The following is a 16,601-nucleotide window of genomic DNA, read 5'->3' on the forward strand; positions in this document are numbered from 1 at the left end:
ACAAATTATTCTCTGAAGTAGGAAGCCTTTTTACCTCAGTGCAATAAATTCAAATGCCTGTAAGGCATTTTAAAATAAATGAAAAAACAACCATAGCCATTTTTTGAGAAACAGATTCAGTTCTGCTTACACTGACTAAACAACAGCAGCAACAACAACAATGACTTCCTTTTTTGCAATTTTCGAAATGTAACATGTTCTTTTAAAACATATAAATCTTTACTGGAAGTTTTCCTCTGCCCATTACACCATTCCACATTTTTGACCATTTTTCAGACTTCGTGATAGTAAAAATCACTGTGCTTTGAAGGGAGTGGTTCAGACAGACTTGTTTATATTTTCCGCATATCATTGATTTCTCACCAAAGGTTAATTTGATTTACTTCTTAATTCACCAGACATGTTATTGGGGAGAATAATGTATTTGCCTGAAGATACAACTATTCACTTAAAAACATACATTACAATAAAATTACGCAAACATTGCAGCTTGTACTGCGCGGGAAGGCGTTTCCATGCCTGTTTGATAATGAATATAGTGGTTATTTTTATTTATTAATAAAGCTTTTAGGTGCTTCAGATTCACATTTGGTCAACTCTGGAGGATAATGTTGCTATGCCCCAGTTGGAATAACATTTCTCCTGCCCTCCAAGATCTAGCGGCTTCCAACCCTGCCTGCCTTTCAAAAAGTCTCCCTTCAGGCCCTGGATCAGAAGTCTGTAAAGTGCATTTTAATTGTTGGAATGTAGAAAATGTGCTTGGCACAATTACTGTTGTTGTTTACATATTTTCTAGAGTATAAGATGCATTTTAGTTTTTGGGGAGGAAAACAAGAAAAAAAAATCTGCCTTTGCCTACCAGCATCCATCAGTATTCATCTGGCTAGCGTCCTTGCAGCAAATAGCAAACAGCCTGGTTAGCTTCAGCACATTATCGCAGCCTCATTCGCCACAAGCAGCTTATTGGCAGGTGGATCAGCTTCCTGGAATACCCCCAATCAGATGTTCCAGGCTGCAGGGATTGCCACAGACCATTGCCACCTCTGTGCCTTGTGTTTTTGGCCTCTGTGCCTCACGTTTTTGACCTCTATGTCTCATGGTTTTGACCTCTGAACGTACCATTTTAGACCAGTTCCAGGCTGCGGGAATCACCACAGCACATCGCCACTAATCGTTGCCTCCACGTGTTGCGTTTTTGGCCTCCACACTTCCCGTTTTTGGCCTCTGCATGTCACATTTTTGGGCAGTTCAAGGCAGCAGGGATTGCTGCTGCTAATCCCCACGGCCTGGAACTGCCCAAAAACATGCCATATGGAGGCCAAGAATGGGGCGTGCAGAGGCTGAAAACCTGACACGCAGAGGCTGAAAACACGATGCGCAGAGATAGAGATTGGCAGTGATGTGCTGTGGTGATCATTGCAGCCTTGAATGGATCTAAAACAGAGCATTCAGAGGCCAAAAACACGATGCGCAGAGGCCAAAAATGTGATGCACGGAGGTGGCGATGTGCTGTGGTGATTCCTGCAGCCTGAAACAGGTCTAAAACATCATGTGGAGGACGAAAATGTGACATACAGAGGCCAAAAATGGCAAAAGGGTGGGAGCCGACAGGTTGGTGGGGCTACATTCGGTGTATAAGACGCACCCAAATTTTCACCCTCTTTTAAGGGGGAAAAGTGTGTCTTATACTCCGAAAAGTACACTATTTGTTTATTTTTTTCTTATCTGCTCTGAAAGGCAGGTTGAACTCTTGGCCAACTAAATTTAAATAAACAAATATTGTGGACAAATATACCAAATGAAATTAAATAAGCTCAAACCTGAAAGGAATACATATGCGAGGCTGTATCGAAGTACACTTTGTTCCAAGGCAAGATATGTGTGAAGGGGTAGAGAAGTTGGGAGTCATCATATTTCTCTGAGAAGATTCTTATAAACTTTACAGTCATGGAATAGTCATGGAAAGGAACATTCTGTTAGATGATAACCACTGACTTGGTAACATGATCTGTTATGCTAGGTCAGGAGTTTCCAACCTTGGCAGCTTTAAGCCAACCTTAAAGTTGTCATGGTTGGAGACCCCTTGTCAGAATATTCATGATTGGGAAGACATTGCAACAAGGTCAGCCAATGAATAGGCATAGTAACTAAATCAGCCATTGGGAGCTGAGACTGACTGGAGCCAGGGCGTGTCTTAGTCTGCAGCTTCTGATTCTGTAAATTGAAACTGAAACTATTCAGTCTGTGTATGCTTGTCTGCTCTGCTGAAATGAAGCTAACTGTTCTCTCCTGCCTTGTGTTGTAACTGCTACTACATTGAAGAAGAATCTATATTGGTATTGTAAATACTTGCTCTGTTATTACGTATATAAAGAAGTTAATGAATCCAGCTGAATCAGTTTATCTGTGTGTGCTTCTGGATTTGATTTTTGCAAGAAACTCTGACACCCCTGTGCTAGGTGATCAGAAGAACAGTCTTTTGGTATGTGTGATTTATGTGGAAGAATATGGAGATGGCTTTAAAGAAGGAATTCAGTGATTATTATGTAAACATCAGCTTATTCTGGAGAGACAGAAAGGAGTGAGGAACATCTCAAGATTGCTCTATCTTGATTCTTTTTAATAGAAAGAGAATATCTGTCAGGCTTTCAAGAGTCTGTTATTATACCCTTTAACAATAGAATTTTAATAATTCATGTGACGCCCGTTTCATGACTTGGTCTATCTCAAAAGGCTAACAATTGGAGTGACTTGGTAATGAGAGATGTTAGAATCACTGAAATAAACCTTTTAAAATCTATCAGTAGTTCCCAGAATTGTCAACTCCACAGTGATCAATCACTTGGCCCTGGTGCTGCATAAAAGGATTCCTAATTTTATAGCAGAGTGCAATTCTTTGTAACAGAAGCACACTGTTGTGTTTAATGAAGTGTGAAGAGAACACACTAGTATCCATGGGCATGCTTTTATTTATACTGAATTGCATGGAGCTCCTGTGTACATATCAACTCCATTCTGCCTGCAGGTTTCCATGATGCTTTTAGCATCCACCTTTCCCTAACACATATAATAAAGGATAGTAACTTCTGAAGCTTTTAGCATTCAAAAGAAAACTGAACGTTATGTATACAAGAGCAACACTAATGGAAAAAGTACACATGATAGTAGCATACAGCAACCTGTTTTCTTGGAAAAATAAAGGCTCTTTGGGTTCTGATAGTAGGAAAGTAGCTCTTTAAAGGTAGCAAGGGTGGAAAAGATCTAAGAATGTAGAGAACTGAGAGAAACTAGTGGGCTGGGATCAAGGCTTTGGGCGTTGCAGTCAAAGATTGAAAGTCCATCTCCGGAATGTCAGGTAATTAAGGCAAGAGTAACAGACCTGGCTTTCACTATTTTGACTGTTATGAGTTTGTCAAAGCCAATCAGAGATACTGCTGCTCACTTCAGCATTCTTTAGGGAAACTTCTTTCTTAAAAAAAAAAAAAATCCAGTCAGGGATGGCTGGCTTGGCATACATTTAATTGCAGATGCCCATTATACATTTTCAGTTATGCTTTTCCCAGGGAAGACATAAACCTGCATAAATTGATCCATACCCCTACATAATACTCCGAAGTCTATAGTTTAAAATTATCTAGCATCATTAGTACTGGAATAAATGGATTAAATTAGTCCAAGGATACATTTTATAGACATGGTTGACACACTGTTATATACAAATTTAAATATTCCTGTTGATTTGTATTATATACTTATATACTTAGTTTCATCAGTCCTTGATATATGAACCTCAATGTTGCAAGGTTTGCACCAGGTTTTATAGAAGTTGCACATGATGTGCAATTTGTGGTACCTATTTCCAGGAGAATGTTGGTAGGGTGAGGGAAGTAGAGAAGGTAATCCAATCAATGACCATCAAAGCACTGCAAGAATGTCTAATTATTTTGCTCATATGGATGCTAGTAGAAGTATCTTGGATTGTCTTGGACAATGCGGATGAAAGCTCTCTTGTAATATTGTCAGACATTCTTTTCCCATTTTTAAGGGCAGGGGAAAAAAAAACACCTGACTGTTTTCAAATTGGTTTCACATTTTATGCTTCAAGAACTAAGTGAAAAGAGCATCTTGCCCCAAGGTTATCCTTCTCTTTTCATCAGCATTTTGATTAAAGCTCATCATGGGTTTTTTCCCCCTTTCTTTCTTTCAATGGAGTGGACCATTGAAATCTCTTCAGACTGGAACTAGTATTTAATAAGAACCAGCTTCTGTCAGATTTTCTTTTTTCCTGTAATGCTCCCCACACTTTCTTCTGTCAGTCTGATACTTCTGTGATCATTACTATTTAGCAAGCTGTAGTTATGGACAGGGTCCATTAACTAATCAGAAAATGTGGAACCATCTAAGATGTTATCCACTTCATATTTTGCAAATATGAAGAAAAAGAAAGCTCTGGTTCTAAGGATTGGCAATAGGAGGAGTACACATGATGTGTTTATCCTGTGGACCAGTGATGAAATCTGGCCGGATCTACCCGGCTTGTGAGAACCGGTAGCGCCAACAGCGGGAGGCTCCACCCACCCACCTGGATGTCATTACGTCCCATTTTTGACCCTCTGTGCATGCGCAGAAGTGGCACGCATGCTCACATTCCCGAACTGGTAGCAAAGGTAAGTGCATTTCACCACTGCTGTGGACAAGATGTAGACAGAAAATGTTTCTGTCACTTCTTATCTAATTGCATCAATGTCTACATTAATGGTACAACTGGTGTGGCAACTATATTTACTATAATTGAACCTGTAGTGATTTGTAAAATATTAATACAGAAGATATTGAGCAATGATTTATAGTGAGGTGACCCCATCTTGCCTGTGAGTTGGAGATAATGGAACTATCTCCTCTCCATGGCTTTTAGGTTATTAAGGAAGTTTTTCTTAAATAATTCCTGAAGAGTACAACTAGAAGTGGGAGAAACAGGTTGTCTCCAAAGGTTCTCTACCTGTCCTTCTGTATTCAACAATACTGGATGACAAATCTTAGAAGTACCTTTTCTATTCCCTACCAAGCAGAATATAATTCTGTTAAAGAATATGAAATCCTGTCACTTTCCACATATTCCTGTCCAAGAAGAACATTAAGAATCACTTTGAAGTCCTGAACTTCATTGATAAATAACCAGAAGAATTATGGAGTAAACATAAATCAATAATGAAGGATGAATATGAAAAGAGGTTGCCATAAATGAAGAAAGAGAGAAAAACAAACTCGATGTAAGAACAAGCTACGGAAATTGTCAGGAAGAGAAGTCAAAGCCAAGAAAGACACAAATCTCAGAAGGGAATTGAACAAAAAGTTTCAGAGAGCTGTTAAATGTGACAAGAAGCAGCATTATATTATAATTAGCAACATTATAATGATATTGAAAGTGGAAAGAGACATGAAAAATCGAGGAATGTTTTTCAAAAGAACTTCAGCAGAAGAGCTCAAAAGGAGGTTCCAACTCAAATTGCTATGTTCAAAGGTGCCAATGGACAGACAGTAACCAATTCAAAGGAGATCATACTAAGATGGAAGGAGTTATCTTAAAACTCTGGCCATAGATGAGAGGGCAATCTATATTCTAATACCAAAAAAAGGGAGTCTTAAACACAGTGTGTGAAAACTATCACATTATATCCTTAAATTCACAAGCTAGCAAAATAATGGCAACAATCATCCAATGCAGATTAGACTCTACATAGAAAAAGAGATGCCAGATGTTCAAGCTGGTATTAAAAAAGGCGAAGAAACACAGGTTATCATTGCTGACGCACACCGGATAATTGAGTAAGCCAAAGAATACAAAAAAAAAAAAAAAATCACTTCATTGATTATAGAAAAGTATTAGTGCCAATTACATCAAGCTGTGCAATTCCCATTCAGAAAAATGGGAATTGCAAAAAATCTCATTGTCTTCATGAGAAGCTTTTATACAGGAAGCCAAACAATAGGCACAGCATGGTGAAACAGACTAGTTCCAGGCTGGCAAAAGAGACAAGACTGTTTACCCTCCCCTTATTTATTCAACCTAGATAACTGAAGCTAGATTGGAAAAAGACGAGCATGGTTTTAAAATTAGAGGGAGAAACATCAATAGTCTGTGCTATGATGATTGCACTACTTTGATAGCTGAAAATACAAGGATCTGCAAGTTGACTTAACTTTCCTAAGTTAAGGAGCACCATGAAAAAAAAATTGGACAAACTACAAAGAAGACCAAAATAATAACAGACAGAACAATCAGTCTTAGAATTTACAATGAAGATATTGAAGTAGATAGCTTCTCCCTTTTAGGATGCAGGTTTTGACTAACTTTTTGTATTTGTTTCTTCTATGACTGGTAAACTCTTGTGCTAGAGCTTTTTCTGAAATCCACCAATCACAGTTTTCTGATCCCAAATGAAGTGATCCTAAGGAAAACCATACTGTCCCTGACCAATATGTTCAACATGCTTATCACCCACATAATGATATCTAGGAAATATGTAGAGTAAGGATGGGGGAGTTGAAATGTAGTCAAATGGTAGAATGAAACATACACAGATAGTAAATGTGTTTTCAAATAATGGCAGGAAAAATCATGGCTGGTGAACCTTTGATTAGGTGTTGCTGCATTATAGCTCTCAAGGATTTTAGTCATTACGGACATGATGAGCTTTATGAAAGATTCTTTTAGAGTGCACTGAGCACACCACATCTTAGATTAAAATTTTACATAGGACTTTATTAAGCATCCAAGTTCCCCAATATATCACTGTGTTAAATCCAACTTCCTAGGACCAGTGAGTTGGCTGAGCCTATAAACAAGTCTTTGGGGTTCAGTGGAATGCAGTCTTTATTTCCGTCTAAAGGTTTTGCTTTTGTTGGAGATTATGTGAGTTGTCTGGAGATTTGTTGGGGATTATATGATGCCTCCCTACATAACTACAGTTGCACAGGAAAATTGCTCTCAATCTCTAAACTCAGCTCCAAGTTAATATTGCTGTGGAGCACTAAGCTGAGCTCCCAAGTGAAGCTCCAGGAATGGATCAAGCAGGCTTGGCCACTTACTGTGGTTTGTGGTCCTGGCAGCTAAATGTCAGTCCTGTTCCTTGACTGTAGATCTTGAAGTTGATCAAATGTCACTTCGCAATTGTTTCTCTGTTTACTTGCTTTCAATTCCTCTTGCCTGCCCATAACCTTCTGGTGTGGCTTCCCTTTTCTAGGTTGAGGGCATGGGTTGAATAAGTTGACTCCCTCTGGATGTGGCAAATCCTTGGAAAGCCCAGTGTAAGGCTAAATTAGCTAGCAGTGGATGCTATTATGCCAGTCAAGTAATTGGATGTAGCCAATCAGCTGGCCACATTGGTGTAGATAACTGAGTGAAGAGTCTAGCTGCCTGGTCTGCCTCTTTCAGCAGTTGTGGGGTAGGGGTGTGATGGGGATGGGCTTGAGAGTTTTCCCTTCAAGAGAAAAGACTTGGTGGGAGTCTTGGGGGAATGAGTCAAGTCTAGTCCTGGGAATGGGGAGGGATCTGTTTATACCTGGCAGCAGCTGCTCAAAACAGTGTTTTCAGTATTGCTTTTTCGAAGCACAGAGGATACTTTAAATCCCCACCCCACCCCCATATTGTCATTTAGCAAAACTTGGCCACAAATAGCCCATTACTTTTCTATTCATGATATTTCTATTCAAATATCATATTTGTTATGTTATAATAACTACAATGTGTGCATAGTCCCTTGATCACAAACTTTGTGAAATTTTCAAGGGAATACATTTTTTTTTTAAAAAAAGGAGATATTCTGTAAATATAGAAAATTACATGTAAGACAGATCTGTTTAAAACACACTTTATATGGCAGAAATGAACCTGTATAGTGGTTAAGTTGCTGGCTGGTAAACCACTAAGAGATTTTGGGCCAGTAGTTGTTTCTGAAGCCAACATATTTCACAAGGGTTATTTTGGCTGGAAATGTTAAAATAAGAATCTCTACTTATGTCTCTCTGTCCTTCTGGAAGAAAGATGGTCCTGGAAAAAAAATAAGAACCCAACAGTGGCAGTTCAGTGGTGAGAAAGTCTTACACTTAGGAGGAAAAACCAAATGCATAGGTACTTGCCTCAACAGTAGAAACTGTGAGAGAGATCTAGGTGTGTCCTACTAGACTAGGGGTGGGGAACTATGGTGCCTTTATGACCTGTGGACTTCAACTCTCAGAATTCCTGAGCTAGCATGGAACCAGAGTACCATCACTGGATGTTTTCAAAAACAGACTGGAAAACTATTTGACTGGGCTGGTATAAAGTCTCCTGCTTTGAGCAGGAGAAATGAATGGTAGCTCAGGAGTCAATGGTTTTGCCTCTGACTCATGTCCATTCTTTCAGGACAATTATATTATTTCCTCAGCCCCAAAACAGATTTCTATACTGGAACTTCCATAACACAGCTAGTTGTATAGAAATGTAACTGTCAAAACAAGAAACATATTAAGCCTAATAGAAACTCTGAATGCAAGGGAAATTTCATGAATGAACATTAAAACTTTTGAAAATGCTCAAGTGTTGTTTAGTTTTATGGTTCATGTGATACTGAAGAGCAGCAGGAACATCTTCCCTAGTTATTCTGGCCCTTTGGGTCATAATGCAAAAGTCATCATAAAATGTACGCTCACTTATGAGTGCTTCAAAGGTCAGACCGAGGTTAGTGATTTGGAAGTGAAAAGCACATTTGCCTTTTTAAAACTTGTATGTTATAGGGACAAAACTCCTCTCATTATGCCCAAAGTTAGAAACATAAACATTTTATTTTTCAAAGAAAAGATACACTGTTGTTCTTATGTACTGGAGAGAGTTCTGAAGTGTTTTAACTTCTGGTACTCAGCCCTGAGTTCCTGTGAATTCCATTCTGTTTGAAGTAGAAAATGGCTCTCTTCTGTAATTGAAAAATATTTGCTGTCTTCTTCTCTCCGTCTACAAGTTTTATCCTCCACTGCACAGATCCCTGTTGATGGATCTCAGACATTACGAATGACAACCATGCTGCTTTCCTAAGCATTATTTTTTTTATTTTCTTTCTTTGTTAAGTTAAAGAGATTGGTGACCTCAATATATCTGCAAATATGGAGCATAAAAATGATTTTCAATAGAAATGACATGTTAAATTTAGATAAAAGCATTATAATTTTGAAATATGTTTGAGAAACAGTAAAAGTATTAAGGTTTTGAGTTCCGTAGTTGTGAAGTTGGCTTTTAGATTCTCAATTCCAGAGACTGTCTCTATCTATCCATTTTTCTCATCTAATATCTATCTATCCATCTATCTCATCTTATATCTATCTATCTATCTATCTATCTATCTATCTATCTATCTATCTATCTATCATCTATCTATCATCTATCTCTAACTTTATATCTATCAATCTATCTATCTATCTATCATCTATCTATCTATCTATTTATCTATCTATCATCTATCTCTAACTTTATATCTATCTATCTATCTATCTATTTATCTATCTATCTATCATCTATCTCTAACTTTCTATCTATCTATCTATCTATCTATCTATCTATCTATCTATCTATCTATCATCTATCTATTTCTAACTTTATATCTATCTATCTATTTATCTATCATCTATCTATCTATCATCTATCTCTAACTTTATATCTATCTATCTATCTATCTATTTATCTATCTATCTATCATCTATCTATCATCTATCTCTAACTTTATATCTATCTATCTATCTATCTATCTATCTATCTATCTATCTATCTATCTATCATCTATCTATCTATCTATCTATCTATCTATCATCTATCTATCTCTAACTTTATATCTATCTATCTATCTATTTATCTATCTATCTATCTATCTATTTATCTATCATCTATCTATCTCTAACTTTATATCTATCTATCTATCTATCTATCTATCTATCTATCTATCTATCTATCTAATCGGTATCTATCATTTATTGTCCATATATCTTCATCTATCGAATATGGATATGATTCTCCTCACCACTGCCATCCTTTTAGACTTCAAAGTGAATGTAAATGTAGAAAAGAATTATATATAAGAGAATTGTCAGCTGCTTCTTTTGTTCTTTTGATAAAATACCTCTAGCTGCATAATTATGAAGATAATGAAAATTTACCTTGTTGCATATAAAATTATATTTGCTAACATAGATGAATAAAAATTCTTAATTTAGCATTAATTCTGATACATGCTTTCGAGTGTCACAATTATAACTTGATATGGTGTGTTTGTGTAAATGGGTGTACATGTGTGCGTGTGCCTGCAGAAAAGTCTGCATGCAGAGGAAAACTTCATCTCATTTGCTTTTTTAATTTAAAATAGGCTACATAAGTATACATTTGAAAAATTCTTTTTTAAAAAGAATGTCTAACATTCAAAATTGCTCTGAGTTTGATCCATATACAGTAAAAGGAAAAACAGAAACACGTAGTAGTGCAATAAAAGTTTTTGTCCCCAAAGTGTTTTTTCAAGAGTTAACTGGACTTTCTGGTTTTTCTTTGAAGACGTTTTCCTTCTCATCCAAGAAACTTCTTCAGCTCTGACTGGGTGGTGGGGAATAGAAGGATCCAGTCAGAGCCGAAGAAGCTTCTTGGATGAGAAGTTTTCAAAAGAAAAACAAGAAAGTCCAGTTGCCTCTTGAAAAAGCACCTTTGGGACAATCATGACCTGGATGATTGATTCCTCCATAGACAATAAAAGCTTTTATTTTCTGGAAATGTAGCTTCCTATGGTTGTGCAGATCTTAGTTTCCTTATATAATATTTTTTATTGAAGTTTATAGTTATAAAGATTTAAAAAACTAATACAAATTAAGAAAAATATAAAAAAGAGAAAACAAAGCAAAAATACTATGGAGGGAAAAAAGAGAAATAAAAGAGAAAAAGTGTGTGTGTATGTGTATGTGTGTGTGTGTGTATGTGTGTGTGTGTGTGTGTGTGTGTATATATATATATATATATATATATATATATATATATATATGTATGTATGTATGTATGTATGTATGTATGTATGTATGTATATGTAGGTCTTTGGTTATTCGGGTTTTCTCCCGCATAAAATTGGAAGTGTCTTGGCTGACACCCACCATGAAGATGTGGCACGACCACGAACGCGAAGCCAAACAACAGTAGCGCAGCTCACTAGCTCAAATCCCCCTGCAACTCAGACTAACCCGTGGCATTTTTCGAAAACTTGACAACCCAAGCACAACCAAGCCCCCACCCAAACAGAACACACCTCCATCCAATCAAAGCACAGCCAACCCCCCATCCAATCAGAGCACAGCCAAGCCCCCATCCAATCAGGACACACCTCCACCAAATCAGAACACAGCCAAGCTCCCACCCAATCAGTTCACACCCCCACTAGCAGTTAAAAGGAAAAAAACAGCTGCAATCACACATTGCTCCTAGAAGCACAAAGCCGAAAACACCATCCTGAAGATGGCGAATGAGACTTTGTCGAAACGTTGCCAAGACACTTCCAATTTTACACAGGAGAAAACCCGAATAACCAAAGACCTACATACATACATATATATCTTATATACAGTATATAACTTACCATTTTACTTAATACTACAGAAAAAGATATTTTTCTTTTATTTATAAATAAAACCTTAGAGCCTCATCATTTGGTCCTAATCAGCAAAAGTCCATTAAGAGTTACTAGAAATAACACATATAATTTAATGCTGATCAAATAAACCAACTCTATATAGCTTTCTTTTACTTTTAACAATATAAAATATCTTTAAATAATTTAAATCTCTTTAAATAGAGCCCCAGAAATTGGTTTCTTTTCATTTTCTCTTTGTTTCTTAGAAAATGCTTAGAAAATTCTCTTAGAAAAGTCATTATTCTGATTGTTATTTGTATTTAATTATTAAGACATATTCTGGTTTCAACTGTATATCTATTGTAACATATTTTCCATATCATTATTGTAATCTATCATTTTCAAATCCATTTTAAACTGTCTGTCTTAGTTGTGTCCAGTGAAAACTCTTTCTTTTTCTATAACTTCTTTTAAATCCAGTTTTATGATAGCAGACAATCTTAAAATCAATTTCTGAATACGTTGTTCCCAAATATCCTTGAACTCATCCAAAGTTAGAGTACCCCCCCCCCCAATTTTGTATTACTGGGTCTTTTTTCCTTTAATTATAATGTTTAATTCTTTCTGGTTCCCTCTAGTGTTTAACCTTCAAAGTCCCATCTTTTTTTTTCAATCAATAGCATTTTCTCATGGAAAGATTTCTTATGCTTAATTAAAACCTTTATATTTTTATAGAATTGTAAATAACAACATTTTACTGCAGGAAGGATTTTTGTAATTTATTTCAAAACCTTTATCTCAAAATCTTATTTCTAATAAATCTGGTCCCCTAGTCTGTTTATAACTTTTCGGAATCAATGTTCTAATCATCCTGCTGCTGTTTATTCGAAAATATTTTTTAAGAACTTAAACTTGCATAAAACTTCTTTTGCTAAGGATTGAAAGAGACTCGCTCAGTGGAATGAAACTTGCCGCTCTTGAAGATTCTATCCAAAAAGCAATTAACTAGCAATTTCCAGAAGTGATTAAGAGAGGAAGTATCCAAACCATGTATCCTTTTGAAGGTGCCATCCATGGCTTGGGCAAAGATGGTGATCCTTCAGCTCCCAGAGCTCTAAAACCAGCCAAAGACCACTGTCTTGCACTCTCTTCATGGGGAGCTACTGTATGGAGCACATGTGGGCATTTTCTAAGTCTCTTCCTTATTCAGAGACAAATGTATTCACCTTATTCATTCACCAGCTCCTTATTTTGCTCAATCAGAGGAATGACTTGCCTCCAGAAGTTGTGGGTGCTTCAACACTGGAGGTTTTTAAGAAGAGATTGGACAACAATTTGTCTGAAATGGTATAGGGGGTTGGACTAGAAGACCTCCAAGGTCCCTCCCAACTCTGTTATGCTATTATTATTTTGCTTCCCTGGAAAGTAGCTGTGCAGATTTTTTAAAAAGGTAAAACACCTGTTTTGGAAGATAGCATGGCTTCTTTGCCCCTAATACAGGAATGAAGTGGTTGCAATACACTACTTTGCCTCTTCTCTCTTCTGAATCCACTCCCAGGTCATTCTAGTAGCTGCTTTTCTGTAGATGTATTATTGGAATGGTCAGTTAAGGCTTCACGGCAATATGAAGTGCCTTGTCAAGGAAAATCATGTTGCCTTATTATCTAAGAGAGAAGAATTCCATCGCTGTTGTGATCCAAAGGGCCTCATCAAGGCATGGCCAAGCTTCCTCTCACAGGCCAGTTGCTGGTGGTTATAGTAAACCTGTTTATAATGTTGGAAAGTTTTCATCTCTCAGGCTTACAGCTGGAAAAATTATAGAAATCTACAAAAACAATTCAAACAGTGAAAACAGCAATTAACTCACATGAAATAAAACGTCTGCAAAATCTAGCAGCAGGAGACTGGGTACTAATTTTCTGGAAGAAACACTGTGTGAACATGGGTGTAATTTTATTTATCTTTTTCTTGCAATTCAACCCTAGCCTTTCTTTTAATAGAGTGAAATTGATTTATAAATAGTAAATTGGCATGCAATAAAATAACAGTTTTGCGGTCTAAGCAATATATTTACAACACAACTCAGTAACTAGCAGATGCAATGTAGCTAAATATTTCTTAAAAGCAGTAATCTGGAAAAGGCCAATAGCATAAAATTTTCTCTTTGTTGCCAAAAAAAAAAAAAAACCTACCCAAAATGAAAACAGACCCCCCCCAAAACAAAACAAAACAAAAACAAACCATCAACAAAACCCAGCACTGAAGAAGCCGGATTTAACTCACTAAAGCAGAAGAAAACAGGGTTTCCGGGCATCCTGTCACACCTGACTTGAATTCTTTAAAGATCTTTCCAATTAAAAAAGTGAAAATATGACAAATAACAAAGAAAAGCACTAGCCTCCAGCATTGTTTTTATTTAATGATTTGGGACCCAGCTAAGTCTCATGCAGATTCCATGGAAATAAAAATGCTGAATCACTAGTGCTTACCTTCTCCAAAAAGTATACAGTAATCATAAAAGGTATTGGGACTTGGCAAGCAAAACCTGGCCTATTAATCAAGGGGTCTTTTTGAATTCCTCACACTCACTATAGGTTTTCCCCCATGATGCTATGGGGCTGTGCTTTTCTTCATCCCCAAAATCAGTCTCCCACGAGGGCAAGGTATGAAGCTAAAGTTCACGAAGAAAAGAAGAGCAAGGAGGTTGAAAGATCCCTGCTTCTAGAGAAGAGGAAAACTATACTGTTCTCTTTCCAGGTTGTTCTTCTCTCTGGCAAGTCAATCTGTTTTCTGAAAAGGAGAAAAGAAAGAAGAAAAAGGGATCATTTGGTAGGAGGTAGCACAGATGTTATTGGTAGGAATAGCAACTTCATGGAATATTGTCCACGAGATTACTATTCCCATTTGGCTGGAAGAGAGGCAACCAGATTTTTGATGACCTGTTTTCTCCAGCAACCAAAACAGAAATGGCCCTGAGGCTTTATGCCTATTGGGAGGGATAGTCTTATAGCAGGCCAGTTGGAGTCCTGCCAGTCGCCTACTCTTTCAGGCATCCAAATATTTGCAGAGGAAGCTGTGTTGTATGTTCCAATGGAAAAGATTGTTTTCCAGCTGCATCCCTGTTGCTGAGTTGAAGGCACTGCTACATTACAAGGACAGATACTTAAAAAATAAGTTATCTTGATACTAGGATAATATTGATATTGATAACATTTAGCAATAGAAAAATGCCCTATGGTTTTTAAAGAACATATGGTATATACTGAAATGTCCAAATATGCCCAGTGATCTCCCCCCCCCCAAACTTAGTTAGTGTCCAGCTAAGAAGTCTGTTCCAGATTTGGGGGTCTAATACCAAAATTGTTCCAATACACATTCGTGTATGGACATTTTTAATTAATTTGATTGAATTTTAGCATTGTAGCAGGAGCGGGTTCTACTTACCTTTACTACCGGTTCGCAACAGGAGCACGTAAACACAGTTGATTTGCTTGTGTGTGCTTCTGCGCAAGCACAGATCGTCACTCTGCTAAACAAATAATTCCCGCAACACTGTCAAACTATTTACTAAGTCTTCACTACTATTAATCTTTATTGAAAAAGTTTTCAAATACAAGTTTTCCCCCCTTTCCCCCCTTCTTCCCTAACCCCCCCTCACCACCCATCCCCCCCTGTGACTTCTTCTTCACAACAATAAGCTAATTCATAATTAATTACATAATATTTTACCATGCCCTTACTCACTCCTCAAAGTACTGACCCTTAGCATAATATTCTTATAACTCCGCTTTTCTCCGCTTTTCGCAATAATCTACCCTTTTTCTCCTCCCCCAAACTTATAAAATATTATTATTATTACAACAACATAACCTTTAATCTTTTATATATATTAATATAACATTTCAAAGCAGCCTTCTCCAAATTTAACATTTATTCAGTTCTATCCAATTCTTCCACTCCCCAAAATATATGACTTAAAAATCCTTTTTCTTAAACTAATCAATCACTAAACTAGCCTATTTCAACCCAGTTTCCTGCAAGATCACCATACACTACAATTCTAAATATAATCCACTGCCCACTCTACTAAAATATACATATGTCTATATATACATTCCATTTTATAAAAAGAGAAAAGACAATAACTTTAAATTTATAATTCATTTAGTATCTTCTTTGATGTCTTTCCACTAGATTGTTAAATCCATCATCCATAATAGGGTAACATAGCATCCTGGTGCAACAGTTTATTCAAAATCTTCAGTCATCTTCTGCCCCCATCAATAATGAATATCCTCATGTATATATAAAAGTAAAAACAACCACCCGAGTGACATTATAATTATATTCCATATAGTTGTAATTGTGGTTTTCATCAGGATTATAAATTCCCATCATCTTAGTGGGTAACAGCCAGATCTTCTGCATGCCCCAGCATGACTCTCTTGCCTTGTAACTCAAAATAGTTATAATATATTTATCGGTAAAAGAAATCCAAAATAGATAGTTCAAATCCAACAATGTAAGGCTCTTTCCACATCCCAAAATCATGGCATTGCAGAGATCTGCCACTTTCCTCAAGATAGTATTAAACAATAATTCGCCTCCAATATCTTTTCACATATTCATTTATTTTTTAAAATCCCTGGCTTCACTGTTGCTTGGTTTAGAAACTACTATTTCTACGAGATCTGTTTCTTTTCTTTTTCTTTTGCGGGTTGCATTTCCATCCAGATTTCCTTCCTACAAATTGTGTATCAGCTGATCGGTTGTCATTCTGCTTTGTAAATTGATCTTGTTGGTTTTGTTTTATTATCTCATATGTCTTTTCCATCACTTGTATATCAACTGGTTGATTTACGCACTTGTCTGTAACTTGATAATTCATCACATTAGAATCAGATGACACTGCTCTCAAATTTATAGACAGTCCAGCTGGGGTATCCAAGGAGTCCGAAGACAGTTTATCTACCA

General features: G+C 36.7%; 1 long non-coding RNA gene across 1 annotated transcript; it reads right to left on the minus strand.

The window, feature by feature from the left end:
• Window positions 1-9,085: 9,085 nt before the first annotated feature.
• LOC117660563 (uncharacterized) lies at window positions 9,086-14,330 on the minus strand. The gene is made up of 3 exons (XR_004589700.2): window positions 14,217-14,330; window positions 13,087-13,452; window positions 9,086-9,130 (listed from the first exon to the last, which is right to left on the minus strand). It is a non-coding gene; the product is annotated as an uncharacterized LOC117660563 (long non-coding RNA).
• Window positions 14,331-16,601: the final 2,271 nt, after the last annotated feature.

The sequence above is a fragment of the Pantherophis guttatus genome, chromosome 2 (genome assembly GCF_059756535.1).
Source record: "Pantherophis guttatus breed Tessera chromosome 2, ASM5975653v1, whole genome shotgun sequence".
NCBI classification, from domain to species: domain Eukaryota; kingdom Metazoa; phylum Chordata; class Lepidosauria; order Squamata; family Colubridae; genus Pantherophis; species Pantherophis guttatus.